This window comes from Dermacentor variabilis, unplaced genomic scaffold (assembly GCF_050947875.1).
Source record: "Dermacentor variabilis isolate Ectoservices unplaced genomic scaffold, ASM5094787v1 scaffold_13, whole genome shotgun sequence".
Lineage (NCBI taxonomy): Eukaryota > Metazoa > Arthropoda > Arachnida > Ixodida > Ixodidae > Dermacentor > Dermacentor variabilis.
The window spans coordinates 7,225,727-7,240,975 of record NW_027460291.1 but is presented as its reverse complement, the minus strand read 5'-3'; the positions used below and the strand labels follow the sequence as shown (position 1 = coordinate 7,240,975).

The following is a 15,249-nucleotide window of genomic DNA, read 5'->3' as shown; positions in this document are numbered from 1 at the left end:
GAGTTCGTAATCCAAAATAACACTGTGGCCTGTCTGGTTTCACGAATGCTTGGCCATATGACAGGAGCCGTATTTCGAAACAGCTCAATAGCCGCGTTTACACGAATGCGACAGTGTCGCATCGCGTCGCATTTCTAGAGCATCACATTCACGTAAGCAGCAGTAAGGCGCTAGGAAGGCGCACCGCATTTATGCGCCAGGCGAGGGTAGATTTACTGGCGCGAGTCGACTCTCGTGGAGCTTGTAAGCGCAGGATCGTCGCATTAGAAATTATGGGAAGGAATTAGCCACCAACATGGCGGCGGTCCCGGCTGCCCGCTTAGAATTGAATTTGGCGTTGCTTTTGTAAAATGCACTTCGTTCACAGCAAATGATTGTGGAAACGGCTTTCGCTTAGTCTCAGGCCGCTTCGACGACAGAGTATTATGGATAACCTTGTGGTCTTTTCGAGATCGCTTCTCGTTTCGAACGAGTCGAAGCCTAACGAAAGAAACATTCGAGATGTCAGCGCTAGCTATCGCTAGAGTCGGAAGATAGCCACAACGATGGCATATGGCCTCTGAGATCCGAAGATCTCGCTGGCCAACGACAAGTGTAAAAAAAACGTGCGCTGCTTCGCGTACGCTACACTATAGCGTATAGCGTAGGCTGTAAGTTGCGTATGCTAAACTAAATCTGTCTATTTCTCGGCACTCAGCCACCAACGTGCACTCGGCCCACTACCGGAAACCAGTTACACCGGAAGTCAGCTGCACTTCTCTGATACGACACCATGTGGCGCTACGTTCTCGCGAGAGTTCATGTGCTACGTGTAAACGGCGTCGCATCGCTTTTCCCAAACGCGCTTGGAAATGCGATGTGCCACTCGCATTCATGTAAACGGGGCTAATGATGCAGATCACTAGGATCACTGGAACACCCATTTTGTATAGATTCTATCTCTTCCAAGACGCAGAACTTTGTTCTACAGTGGCAAGGAAAATGTATTTTCTATTCGAGGAGGCACAAGCAAGTCAATCTTGTTCTTTAACTTATTATTATTATTATTATTATTATTATTATTATTATTATTATTATTATTATTATTATTATTATTATTATTATTCCTAAGTGTATCGTTCGTCGGCACGCAGTATTCAAGTGACAAGGTCAGAACCACGTCAGAATTTCAGATTAAGTTTGTGGATCAAAAGAAACTTGACAGTCTCATTGTGAATTTTACCTGGTCTTCGTTGATTGACGGTAAGCCCCCAGAGCAAGTGTACGATTGCTTTTGCGAGCGTTTAGCAGATTTCGAACGGCACTGAACATTTTTCAGGAATAAGAAGTGTAGGAAAAGCTATCCATGGATTAATTCGGATATTATGCAAGCCCTATCTCACAGGGATTGGCCTTGGAAAAAAAGTAAACGCACGCCTAACAATAAATACGTCCAATTAGAATATAAGATCGCAAGAAATAACGTAGTTGCTATTCTCCGCGCTGCAAAACGTCGCTTTTTCTTACACAAATTAAATCGTCCAAAAGTGCTGTCAAAACTTGGTCGCTGATAAACAACCTCAGAGGGAAATCCGAGGCTGTAAAATCTGTGATAGAACATTTTGCCGGAAACCCTGTCGAAACAGCTCACTTGGGGCCCTATAACGTAAAATTATTCCTATATGTTTTTATTCCAATATGCTGACGTCAAATTTGCGTAACCGCCGACGCAAGCATCGTGCGGTCACCCACAGGGTTGTCTCAACAGACCAATAAAACGCTCTCCTCTTTCATAGGAGGTCACTTTTGTTTGCTTGAAAAACGAATAATATTGCGTAAACTGAGCGACTTGTCTTATCTAATTGGCTCACAAGAGGCGAGGAACACGCTCAAGTGGAGAGCGATTTGATCGGGCCGAGTCACTGCACTGAAAATTGATAACCGGGTGAAAAGGGTGGTGCCGGCGTCTGCGATTGGTCCGCTTTCCCTTACTTAGCTTGCGGTGGCTCGTCAACAATCGCGGCGGCATGCAACGGAAGCTTAATAAAGGACGCTAAAACGGATCCTCAGCAAATAATTATTAGCAGAAAGAGGTGGTAAACGTGCCGAAAGTGCTCGAAAACGTTACACGGCCGCACAAGAAGTTTTATTACACGGAAATAAACCCATGCTCTCTGGCAGCTGCGAGTAGCTGGTGTATGAGCGATTGGCGGCAGCCATCTTTTATTCCTTTCGGAACGCGGCAGCCTGCGGCTATTCAGAAAAAAATTCACTTTTGTTCGGCAAATTAATGCATCTTTAACGCGTACACGTCACTTTGACGCGGTGAGTTCTTGCGTTTCGGTGACATCGCGTGACAAGCAGGTGAAGTAAGTGCAGCCCAAAAACTTTTGACCAATAGCCAAGCGCTAATGGCGAAAAGGCGTCGAATGAAAAATACCTATTTTTCTTTTGTTCCATAGAATCATTAATAATCAGTATGTACATGTCATATCAGATGGGGAGCTATCGCGGTTTTCGTGACGTCGCGTGACAGACAGGCGAATTGGGGGTGGTCCAAAAAGTTTTTGACCAATCGCGGAGGGCTGATTGCAGAATTGAAATAGAAAAGTTTGGAATAGCTTTGCGTTATAGCTCCCTTGTTGAATCATTTGTTCAGTCAGGTTTCAAAAGAGGCGTTATCTAAGCCTCGGCAGGATGTGACGCTTGGATATTTTTTGACAGCATCTGCATTTTTACCGCGGCTTTCGAAATCGGACCTTGCCCGGATCATTTTCAGTTTTCGAACGAATAAACCACCGGGAGTAGATGGAATATCAATAGGCTTGCTGAGAAGAAACTTTGAGGCGCTTTCAGATAGTGTACTTTTCATGTTCAATGGCTTTCAAGATAGTGGAACTTTGCCACAAAATCTACGAACTGCTTTAGTTAAACCACTCCATAAGGCAGGCAAGAAATATATTATTGAAAACCACCGGCCTATATCCATTTTTCCAGTATTAACTCAGGTTATAGAAAATTTTTTGCTTGAGGTTATGACTTCTTTATTTCAAAAGTTTTCAATTTTGTCTTCCGACAATTTGGTTTCGTGCAACGCCGGGGTACAATTTCGCTCCTGGAAGAATTTGCAGATGATTTGTATTCTGCTTTTGAACTCAATCTCTTTAGCTGTGCTTTGTTTCTCAGACGGATCCAAAGCCTTCGATTCAGTTTGCCATGACATATTACTTCGCTAATTATATCTTACTGGTTTTAGCGGCCCCTTCTATACTCTACTTCAAAACTATCTCACCGACAGGTCTCAAATGATTGTTATAGGTACCAAATACTATAGCCGCAAATCATCCCTTGGTGCTGGTGTCCCTCAAGGGTCGCGTCTTCTGTTTAACATATTTGTGAACGATTTCAGTTCAGTAATCCCAAATGGTAAAGTGTATCAGTATGCAGACGACATCGTCCTTCTAACAAAGCATGTTAATTAAAAAAGGCTGTTGAATATCTGCAGCAATCGGTGCATAAAGCTATGGCCTGGCTTTTAAAAAACACACTTACCGTCAATCAAAAAAAGACAAAAAATATATGTTTCAAAAATCCCCTAAAGATTGGAACCACGGTCATTCCAGTGTATCTTCATACCCAAGACTCCTTGTCCTGTAAGTGTGCTCCTGTCGAAAATACAAATTCAATTAAATATTGTCACGTGGTGGTGACGTTCAGAAACACAGTAGCAATACTGTGAAAGACAAAACTTTTATTGGGCGAACCTGTGCCCACAAAAACAGGCTACACTTATAGCACAACGATAGCGGCGAACACGGTCGACGAGCGTCGAAAATCTGATCGGCGGGTCAAGCGCGTCGGCTTTTATACAGCAGTCGTCGAATGTTCCAGACTAATCGTTGGGACCCGCGTGCTTCCCACAAAATTCTACACCATTTGCGTCACGCTATGAAATCTGATAACACAAGGTTCCGCGACAACAGACAGCCGGATAGAAGCATCGATAACTTTCCAGAAACTTCTGATACATGCAGGCGCGTCCCGCGCTGTGCGATAACATTTCTTAGGCGGCGAAACGTGGTCGCCCGATAAAGATAAGTACACGTGTCAATATAACGGCATTCATTTAGATAGTGACTTGTCATGGCATAATCATGGGGCGCATGTATGCTACAAACTAAGATCTGTCGCATGTTTACTCTTTAACATTAAAAGTTTGGTGCCGTTTCAGACTAAAAAGAAATGATAGTACATTCCCTTGCATACAGCACCTTAAGGTACGGTGTAACAATTTTCGCTTTCTGCTCCCAACGTTGAGAGGACAGATTTGATAACCTTTTAAAAAATTCATTGAAAAGTGTGGCGTATAATCGCGTGACACCATCAAACAAAGATATTTTTCATGATCTCGGTTTCCGGTCTTTTCAATCTTTATTCATTTCTACGGTTGTGCTGCGCCATTCCTGGACGGATGAAGTTAAGCAACCGCACGCCTCCCCGCGACCGCTGCGCAAAGAAAAGCGCTTCATTGTACCGCGCGTATCTACTAGATAGGGAGCAGCAAGACGCTGCGTGTATTTCCCCAATATATTTAATAATTTGTCAGACAACTATTTTTCTGTGGACTCTCGGTCTAAATTCTGTGCACTCGCGGTCGTTCTTTATAACCCCCTTCATACATCTAACGACACAATCGCCCTACAACACGACCTTGATACTATCGCTTCTTGGTGCGAAAAATGGCACATGCCTCTTAACCTCACTAAATGCAAGGTAATATCTTTCACGCGCAAACACACCACCGTACACCACACTTATCGCATTAACTCTGTTCCTATTGACCACACGTGTACTTACAGATATCTAGGAGTTCATATGACGCCATCACTTTCATGGGTGAAACATATCCAAACAATTCGCTGCGAAGCTTCACGCACACTAGGGTATTTACGACGTAACTTAAAATCTCCATCGTCTGAAATAAAAAAACTAGCATATTTAACGTATGTGCGACCCAAACTTGAGTACGCATCATCCATCTGGATTTCCTCACAAGCTTATCTCGCCGATGACTTAGAAGCCATACAATACCGCGGTGCTCGCTTCATTACGTCACAATATTCAAGACATATCAGCGTAACCACCTTAAAACAAACTTTGTCTCTCCCATTGCTTGCTTCACGGCGCGTAACTTCTCGTCTTTGCCTTCTTCACACTTTCTTTTACTTCACCCATTCAGGACCCGCCCTCTTAAAACGCCCGTTCAGAACATCATCCCGTTTATCTCATACTCGCCCCTTGGCGGCGATAAAGTGCCGGACGACGGCGATGAGCAGCTCATTCTTCCCCCATGCCATAACACTTTGGAACGCACTCCCGGATGACATTGTTTCGTGCAGTGACCGCAAAACATTTTGCGAAACACTAAACGATTTTGATAATGCCAACATAAACACATGAATACCAAATCTATTTATTTGTCGCCTTGTTGGTACTGTGTATATGTTCCGTCTTCTTCTTTTTTGAAATTTTCTTTTTATGTACCTATTACAACTAATGTGCACTTTATTATGTAACTTTCTTATGAAGCTGTTCGACTTTGATGCACGCCCCCCCCCCCTTATGTAATGCCTTCGGGCCCTTAAGGTTGAATAAATGAAATGAAATGAAATTAAAGGGTCTATTACATATGTAGTAATACAGATGTATGTACTTATTTTCCTTTTGTTTGTCGCAGTTGTGATTATGCTTTTGTTTCGATGCCTTCGAAACCTGATCTACGTTTATCACGCTCATTTGTTTACCTTTTTCTTTGTTGGTTTTACATTTGCGCATGTACACTGCAGCCACATTGCTTAGCTGACGATGCCGGGCCACGTCACACAAGTCACCATTGGCTTAGATGGGCCCGCTTTGGTGTACTGATTTTCTTGGATGCTTAATAAAGATGGTTATTATTATTATTATTATTATTATTATTATTATTATTATTATTATTATTATTATTATTATTATTATTATTATTATTATTATTATTATTATTATTATTACTACTACTACTACTACTACTACTATGCAGTTGTTGCTCCTGTGTCATTGCTAGTTTCCGTCAAAAATTAATCTCATTCTTATTACTGGTGCCTCGTGCAAACTTCACACCATAATAAAGGAAAATAGAACGTTCAAAGTCTTACATTATAAGTAAATGAGCCTTTTTTTTCTTCAATTGGGCCACGCAGACTACATCCATTTACCTCTCAAACGCCACAATTATAATGTAATGAAAACATTAACCCCGATATGAGGAAAAATTTCTACTACTTTCTATGCGAATTTCTTTGAATAACTCTGCAATCCCCATCTAAACGTCTACCTACAGAGCAGAGCAGCGCTTCAGCTCTTTTGACAGCAGTGACCGACTTTGTCCTTACTGTAATGCTTACTATCCCCTCAACGGATTTACAAGGTTCTGCAAATTTTAACCGCTTATTTCCACGGCACGGACATGCAGTCTGGAAAAAAGTGATGTGAAGCCTTGGATATATTATGCCACAAACACACCGTTGTGCTGCTTTACTCGCTTCAGGCAAATGCTGGAATGCAGCTTTCCCGAGAAATTCACGCGCCGTAATCTTTGACGTCGATGGTGCACCAAACCCCGTTCTTAGTTTACATTCTCTACATTGGGAACGCAAGTACCCTCGACATCATTCGAAATTATATTGATTGAACAGAGAACTGGTTTTCCACCACGGTTATCCATTGATAAAGCAAAAGTTATATCCGCCCATGCTCGCATACCTCCCTATTTTTGTTTGCATTTCTTCTTGTCCACTACCCTCCGGTTAAGGGGCAATGCGGTCTAAGCCTTGCCATCGAATAAAGGTGCATCACGAACGTGATAGTAGTGTTCTTTCATACAGGGCTCCCGTTCGAGACGTATGCAGTGACGCTAAAGAACATTAGGGAGCCTAGACGCGCACGCGGCAGCGCCTTTTAGGGCGATGACATCTCCAGACAATGTTGCCGTATCGTAGCAAAAAACGGCTACTAAACGGCCATTTTGTACCCCAATTTGGCTAGAAGTCACATTCACGAGACGTTAATTTGAGGGTTCGCCAGGCGTTTGTGCGCAGGCGCGAGTAAGATCGGGCGCGAGAGAGAAAATCTGGGGGCTTTTGCTCCTTCAATATATGATTCTGCCTAGGCACAACGGAGGAGGTTTCTTAGCGCGTGTTGTCTACGTTTGTATCTAGACATGCCGGAATTGCGGAGTGGGGTCGAGTTTGTTTTCGCTCGGACGCTGGCTGCCCGCGTGGTGGGGCAGTGGGCACGGACTGAAGATATGGCGGACAGACTTTCTAGCGCCTGCGGCGCTGGTGCTTAGTCAAGCATGCCTGATGAAACCTTTCTTGCTCCTTACGGCACTATACCGTCAAAAAACATCACTGATTTTTCCGGAGGAGCAGTAGGGGCCGTAGTAGAGGCCAGGCCAGCTCTCCTGGTGTAGCATCTTCTCTCTTGGCAGGCTTTTTGTATGCTGCTGTCCGCAGCATTTCAGGGTCATTTTTTAGTGTTCCCCTTTGAGTGAAATAAACGCACAGCGCCTTAGGAACCAAGTTAAACGTCGCTTCCTGATCTCACGCCGTGAGGATTAATTGTTTTGCGTCTCGCCTACGTTAGGTTACGTTAGCTTAGGTTACCTTGCTTTATGTTACGGTAGCGTAAAAGGCGTCAGGGTGGCGCGGTGTATTCCCACAGCGGTTACGCCGTCAGGATTATTCTTTTTTCGACTCAGCCATTAACTCCTATTCCCATATTCTTTCCCATCAGAGAGCTGGATTGGAAAGAATTGCGGATAAGAGTTCATTGAGAATACCTTAATAACTTGCGATTGGCTGATGATATCGCCTTGCTTAGTAACTCAGCGGACCAATTGCAATGCATGCTCACTCACCTGGAGAGGCAAAGCAAAAGGGTGGGTCTACAAATTAATCTGCAAAAAACTAAAGTAATGTTTACCAGTCTATGAAGAGAACAGCAGTTTACGATAGGTAGTGAGGCACTGGAATTAGTAATCTACTTGGAATCTACTTAGGGCAGGTAGTGGCCGCGGATCCGGATCATCAGATTGAAATAATCAGAAGAATAAAGATGGGCTGGGGTGCCTTTGGCGGGCATTCTCAGATCATGTACAGCAGGTTGCCATTATCCCTCGAAAAAAAAAGTGAATAGCAGCTGTGTTTTACCAGTACTCCCCTACTGGGCAGAAACCTGGAGGGTTACGAAAAGTGTTCTACTTAAATTGAGGACGACGCAATGAGCTATGGAAAGAAGAATGATAGGTGTAACGTTTAGGGATAAGAAAAGAGACGATTGGGTGAGGGAACAAACGCGAGGTAATGACACCTTAGTTGAAATCAAGAAAAAGAAATGGGGGGGGGGGGGGGGCATGGACAGGACACGTAATGAGGAGGGAAAATAACCGATGGTCATTAAGATTTACGGACTGGATTTCAAGAGAAGGGAAGCGTAGCAGGGGGCGGCAGAAAGTTACGTGCGCGGATGAGATTAAGAAGTTTGTAGGGACAACATGGCCGCAATTAGCACATGTGCGGGGTAGCTGGAGAAGTATGGGAGAGGCCTTTGCCCTGCAGTGGGCGTAACCAGGCGTATGATGATGGTCATGATGATATCTCTGCCACGTTTGCTGAGGTTAGCGTTAGGTAAGGTTAGCGTAAGAGGGGTTAGGGTAGGGCGACATATTCTCATAGCGGTTGCAGGGGTGTCGAGCGTCACCGGCAGCTTTTCAGCCACTTGCGTTCAAAAGCGGTTGCTAATGCGCTATCACGTCTAGACTTTCAATATATGCCACCCCGCCTCTGCTACATTTTTTGCTGCTTAGAACTGAGGGTAGACAGCGCGAAAAAGACGAGGACGAGTTGCCAGTCAGCGCTTGTCTGTGGTATTTCTTTCCTTGTGTCCTCGTCTTTTTCGCGCTGTTTAACCACAGTTCTAAGTATGAACCAACTAGCCCCCATCAAGATCTCCCTACCGCTTCCACGTAAACATATGTGATGTTATTTCCAAGGTATGTCACCCTAACGCGCGAGAAAGCTATGGATCCGGCACGACTGACATAGAGCAAGCTTCGCAGGTGCGAGACAGTCGGTCGGACACAGCGGTCGCCAAGTGGGGCGTCCGTGCTCGCTGCTTCACCTGTTTTGCCGCGCCGGCAGCCCGCAGGCGAGCGTAAAGACGCTCTACCCCGCTCCGCAATGCCAGCACTCCTAGGGACAAACGCACACAACGCGTGCTAACAAACCTCCTCCGTAGTCCCTAAGCAGAGTCATATATTCAAGGAGCAAAAGCCCCCACATTTTTCTCTCGCGCCCGCTCTTACTCGCGCCTGCGCACAAACGTCGGGTGATCCCTCAAATGAACGTCTCGTGGCGCATTCCTACCTTATGTTGCTACGTATTGACATGTGCCGATGATGTGTCGGCACATGTCAATACTGGAATGAAAATAATTAACAAATTATTTGCAATGCGTGCAGGAAAGACGTATGCACCATCGAATATGTGTTAGCCTATTCTTTTATTTGCGCACAGTAACATTATTTCATTGTATTCGCAAGGAATACTGAAAGAAACAAATTGTGGAGCACTGTGCCACGCGCACAGTAACTACATGATGGAGTAGCGCGCGTATGTGGGTTCCGATAGAATTAGTATCAGCTGAAGGCTCACTCAATGCTCCCCTCAGCACATCGACTCTCTGCGTCAGCTAGCGTGTGATCCGTGGAGCGTAAGTCGCGTAACTCCGCTTCTCGCCAGTAGATGGGGCCAACGCGTCACAAATTCTCTTGTCCAACTATTTTTTCCCGTGCCGTGTTCTGCTAGTTCAGCGCTCTGCGTGTTCCCCAACTGTAATATGTTTTTCGGCGAACACCTTAATTTTTTTTTAAATTGCCTGTAGCGATAGCACAATTCTAGTCAATGAGCTGGTCTAGTCGAGGAGGCCTGCATAACTTGCCAAAAAATTGAAATGCAAATCAACTAATTACCAAAATTCAGTAATTAGGTTTTTCACTAATTTACCTATATGGTATGGCACATATTGCAATATGCAAATTCTAGCGGGTGAGACTGCAAGGAATTGCAGACTGCAGACTGCAACTGCAAACTTGTAAGGAATTGCGTGGATGACACAACTTCACGAGATATGCGCCTTCAAATGGGGGGTAAAATTGCCTAGTCGTTCCACTTACTTTCTTAACAAAACTTCGTTTTACGCATTGAAGAACAAAAGTAATGGAGTGCGAATGAATTTTGCCAGAAAGTTGGGCAAATAATATCTCGAAACTGGAGTCCTCCCGAGAATTCGTACCAAGTGGATCCGCTTTGCGAACTCCCCGGCTAGAATTTGTAAATTGTGATGTGTCTTAAGGGACTCTGAAATGATTTTGACGATTTTCTACAAACGTACTGAGTCGTTGGAGTAGGTCCTTCTGATCATTAATTGACACGTCTAAGTGCTCCGCGTAAAGTGTGTAATTTATTATAAGGTTTTAAAAATGCACATCGCTGACGATCGCAGCCCACTGCTCGGCGGAATTCGGAGCCGCCCCCACCCATATGACCGAAATCACCCATATGACGTCAGTGGGGCGAGCGATCCGATTGGCTGACCAGGGCGCGTGATCGATAACTTTCCAACTTTATGGTAAACAAATGATGTTTGGAATGTTAGTTAATTTGTTTTTATAAAAAGAAAGTAACATAAAGAGAATGCACAAGAACAATTTTTTTAGTACACTTAAGCACTTCCGGCACACAGCAAGTGTCGTCTGCTTGTGTTACAATGTGTTCCGTCTTTGACGAGAGCTCCCCCGTCAGTGTCAGTTTGTCTTTTCGCGAGCACTACGATTCGACTTTGTTGCGTTGTGGACTGCAAACGTAGCGACTGCCAATATGTCAATCTGCGACATCGCGACCCTCTGCAAGCCAGTAGACGAGCGGACTGGCTGCAACGCATTGGACAGCCGCTATCCGATCGGCGCCACGATTAGTGCGATTGCGGCGGTCACTTTACACCGGAAGATTACTAACGCAATAGCGTTTCGCGAGTCCGATATTAGGGTAAACATAAGCGCAAGGGTACAGGGCCTCGCTGTGTTCCCTTGCGTGTCGTTTCAGGGGATGAACAGAAGCTCAAATATGAATGGTCTGCACGGTGCAGCCACCTGGTGGCATAGACCTCAACCACACAAGGTAGCAGTAACAAAATGTATTCTTCTTTGCTGCTGGTGTAAATTTATCGCAGGAGTGTAATCGTTAACACGATGTTTTTGTAAATGTTTAAAATGTTTTACACTTGGTTAGAGCAATATTAGCTCTTTCTTAGGCTGTTTAAGCTCTGCGCCACGGGTGGCTGGACCGTGGAGACCGATCAGGCAGCTCACGTACGTCTACGCTAAAGTTCCTTCATTATGCAGCTTGAGTTTATGCCTCCACCATTCCATCGAAATATTCAGGTAGTGTTTGATTACCGGAATACCAGACACGTTCGGTGCTACGACAGAATGCTCGCAACGCACGCTGCTTCGATAGCTCTCGCTTGGGTCGACGGCCAAGCGGCTAGCGGAGAGGTTTCTCGCGGGCGGGCTCCAATGCAACCGGAAGTGGACGATGTGACGTTGCATCGTGATGCAGAACCAGTGAAGGCGGAGCTTAGGCCCGATCGCTCGGCGAACGAGTTGAGGAGGAAAAGCATGGCTAGGGAGGACGGTAACTTGTAATCGCTTGTAGCTCCATTAATACGTAACGCTTCACTTAAATTGTGGTGCGAATGTTCTACTTAAGCTGTACCCTACGCGTTTACAAAATTTGTCCGAACCGTTTCAGGGGCCCTTTGAGGTAATTAGTTAAAAAATAATGATTATTTTTGTTAATCTGTCAATTCTGTATTGATTTTTCTTGCGCAAGTAATTTCGATCTCTTCCAGTAGAGCAGCTCATGGACTAGAAATGTGTCATCTGCCACAGTCAATTAAAAAAAAAACGTTTGAACGGTTGCTGCAACACCCGGTAATAAAGCACGAAACGTGTATGCGCGCCACTGAGGAAGGTAAATTAAGTTGCTTCAATATCTTGATGCGCCACCCACACTGCCCGAAATTGCTCTCATAAGAAATTCAACGAAACAAACTAAAACAAGCTTGAGCAAACGAGCAGTTGTACTGCCGCCTTTGAAGGCAGCGTAATTCCGTATGCGGAGCTCTCTTATTTGTAGACGAACGTTCTGGCATCAAGAAAAAAAGCTCAATGAGAGAGTTACGAAATTCCTGACAACTAAAATATTTATATCACGCAGTTTTACATCCTAACTTCTAAGCTTTTAATGTCCTATTTCTTTTGGAGGTGCACAAAACATCATAATAAAAGAAACCTACCACTTAGTTGTTCCTGCGGGCTTTTGCTGAAACATTCAAACCATACATTGGAAAATTTCGTTGCGCTGCGGCATTTCTCGAAATCAGCATATCGCAGATTCACAGCATGGGGCATTGGCTCCTACTTCGACAAATACTAAAGGTATATGCAGCACCGAACCCAAGGAACAATTTTCTCGTTCGTTTTTCCCCCCAACACTGTCCATTCTACCAAAACGAAAAAATTCGACCTTGCTGTCTCAACTGCTGACTGGAAATAATATAGTTGTATGAGTTTTTTGCATGAGGGAGATGTACAGGCTTCACTGAAAACAGACGAAAAACCGTGTGTTTGACGTAGTAGTTAAGCGGAAACCCGCAAGGTGGAGAGAAGTAATTGATAAAGGGAAAATCAGACATCCACCAGTTCGTAGCAATTGCTACAAAGGAAACCCAAACGGGTTCCTCGAAAGAATAGCCTCAGAGTTGAAGAAAAATTCGTCTTGGTCCAGGACTCGAACCCGGGACCACCGCCTTTCCGGGGCAGCCGCTCTACCATCTGAGCTAACCAGGCGGCTAGCAGATGGCAGGGCGAAGTCGAATTTGTCGACAACACACGAACCAAAGGTGATTGTTTGACGTAGTAGTTCAGCGGAGACCCGCAAGGTGGAGAGAAGTAATTGATAAATGGAAAATCAGACATCCACCAGTTCTTAGCAACTGCTACAAAGAAAACCCAAACGGGTTCCTCAAAGGAAACCCAAAGGAACCCGTTTGGGTTTCCTTTGTAGCAATTGCTACGAACTGGTGGATGTCTGATTTTCCCTTTATAAATTCTCTCCACCTTGCGGGTTTCCGCTGAACTACTACGTCAAACACTCACCTTTGCTTCGTGTGTTGTCGACAAATTCGACTTCGCCCTGCCATCTGCTAGCCGCCTGGTTAGCTCAGATGGTAGAGCGGCTGCCCCGGAAAGGCGGTGGTCCCGGGTTCGAGTCCTGGACCAGGACGAATTTTTCTTCAACTCTGAGGCTATTCTTTCGAGGAACCCGTTTGGGTTTCCTTTGTAGCAATTGATACAAACTGGTAGATGTCTGATTTTCCCGTTATCAAAAACCGTGTGCCTTATACAGTCAGGCTGTTTGCAGCTGTGCGGCGTGTACTTTATTAGAAGTCATCCAATAAAGAAACTTCCGCATCGAATGAGTATATTGTCCAAGTAGCTCATTGTCGCCGTCGCCTGTGTCAGCTGCTGGTTTGAGACGGGGCCCTGAATGGGCTGGATGGGCTGCGCGAGGAGTGGCCACAGCGGGGAGAGATTCTGGCGGTGTGGTCGGGTGACCTCTGTTTTGTCAACTTTCGAACATCGAATCAAATTTCTAGTCTGCCGTATATTCCAAGTGCCACTTTACTCGGAGTTTCTCGCGGTTAAGGCTGTAATGCATGCATTTTAGACTGGATTATTTGAGGTTCAGCTGAGCCGGACTCCGCAAGCAAACACTTGCTAGCAACGGCTCGTTGCAGAACAGAGCATAGACGATGGCCCTCAGCGTTTTTCGTACCAACCTGGAGATACAGCGAGTGCTGCGAGGATCATTCCACCTATAGATATCTACAATATCTGTCTCTCACAAGGCCAATTCCCAAAAAGAATGCAGGTGGCAAAAGTGCTTCCGATTTTTAAAAAAGGTGATAAAACACTTATTTCGAACTACAGACCCATCTCCATACTTCCGATTTTTTCCAAAGGACTAGAGAAGATAATATTTTGTAGGTTATCCTGTTTTCTTGACAAACATAACTTATTAACCCCACATCAACACGCTTTCCGCAGGTTCATGTCGACTGAACTAGCACTCCTTAAGCAGAAAGAGCTAATCCTTGGAAATTTTGAGGCACGTTTATTAACGTTAGGCGTTTTTGTCGACCTATCTAAAGCCTTCGATTCTATTGATCATAAACTTCTGGTTCATAAACTAACTTATTATGGCATCCGTGGCATTGCTCTCAGCTTACTTGAATCTTACTTGAATCACAGAAAGCAATTTGTGTATGTAAATGGATTATCATCCAGTGTCCTTCCTGTTCATGTGGGTGTCCCACAAGGAAGCATCTTAGGCCCTCTCTTGTTCAATATTTTCGTAAATGACTTTATTAACATTGATTCCGCCACAACGTACATTATGTATGCCGATGACACCACACTTCTTTTTTCATCCAAATGTCTGGATGACCTGGCCTTACGTGCTAACAGCATGCTCTCGAAAGTACACCAGTGGTCCCTTGAAAATGGTCTCACAATCAACTCCGCAAAAACCAAAGCCTTGCTCTTTCATGCAAGAAATATGAATGTCGTGCTACCTGGAGATATTGTCCTTAACTCCAGTACTATTGAAGTTGTCCAATCAATTAAATGTCTGGGTGTTCACTTTGATCATGATATGACATGGCGCTCTCATGTAGATTTTCTCATAGGCAAACTGTCACAGGTTTTGGGTGTTGTCTATTCCTTTAGATACCTCCCGCAATCCGTTAAATTGCTGATTTGCAACTCACTTTTTTTCAGTCATCTAAATTACGGCTGCCTCGTATGGGAGACAACTTCAGCCGCAAATATTCAAAAGCTGTTTGTTATCCAGAAGAAATTTCTTCGTGTCATTTGCAATAAGCCTCGTGATTTTCATTCCGCTCCTCTTTTCAGCGCGCTTAAAACCCTTAAATTGCCTGCCCTAATAAACCTGCGCTTGTTGACAACCTACAGAAGATATGAGAAAAATATTGGTGCCCTCAGCTCTCTCGCTAATCTCACAAAACGAGAAACCCCCTACACAACTC

The 15,249-nt window shown here is 44.6% G+C and overlaps 1 protein-coding gene across 2 annotated transcripts in view; it reads right to left on the bottom strand.

Annotated features, from left to right (window-relative positions):
- Window positions 1-15,249, bottom strand: part of LOC142566810 (cGMP-dependent protein kinase, isozyme 1-like) — a 464,172-nt gene that overhangs the window by 72,764 nt on the left and 376,159 nt on the right. The window lies entirely within an intron of this gene.